The following is an 847-nucleotide window of genomic DNA, read 5'->3' as shown; positions in this document are numbered from 1 at the left end:
GTAGCCTGAGTGTGCGCGGCATGAGCTATCCGACCGTATGCTACTCGCCTACAGCACCAGCTCTCCACCACGGCTTCGCCGCCACACACACAAACACCGGCCAAACAGCGACACGTTTTCACCGGAGGAATCAAGATATGTATATTCATTTTAAAACTGTCTCCAAATATTTTTAAAAGTTAGGTTTGTCCATTTTTATGTATTCGCGGGTTGTAGGTCAATTTTGAGCACAGCCACTAGCCAAATGGCGCTGGACTCGACTAGGGAAGCACCCTCCTGTTTTTGGTCCCCCGCCTTTCTGGCCCTGTTTCGCCACCCACACAACCTGGACCGACTGCCTGGGATGCGGCTGAGCGCGGCGGCGGCGTACCCACTCCAGCACCTTACAGCAGCGAAAACTACCCTATTAAGTTTTACTTCCTTGTGAGATAGCTCAGTGGGTCATTTTCTCGTCACAGCGGGTACCAAATGATGAACAATTGTGCAGATTTGTGTGTGGCAATTGTCTCTATTCACAATTTTAATCACCCCGGGAGGTTTGAATATCTTCATATATTCGCTTTATTTAGACCAATACGCCAGCCCGAGCGTATTACCTCCCCACACCCGACCAGGCGGCATGACGTCGTTTACAGAGGTTGCATGAAGGGGTAATTGAAGACCCGGGACGAGAATTTCCTGGGATGATACCGGGTCAAAGTATTCTCTCCTAGGTTATCGGGCTCCTCGGCTGAACTTACCCTGTCTGGCTACTGTTTTCTCGCACTACCGTACTGGAACATAACTACGATAGACCTACCGGACTCCTGCCACGCCCCATCCTACCTATTCCCCTGTCTGTGCGCTC

Source organism: Etheostoma spectabile, chromosome 18 (assembly GCF_008692095.1).
Source record: "Etheostoma spectabile isolate EspeVRDwgs_2016 chromosome 18, UIUC_Espe_1.0, whole genome shotgun sequence".
NCBI classification, from domain to species: Eukaryota; Metazoa; Chordata; class Actinopteri; order Perciformes; family Percidae; genus Etheostoma; species Etheostoma spectabile.
Note: the sequence above shows the minus strand (reverse complement) of the source record.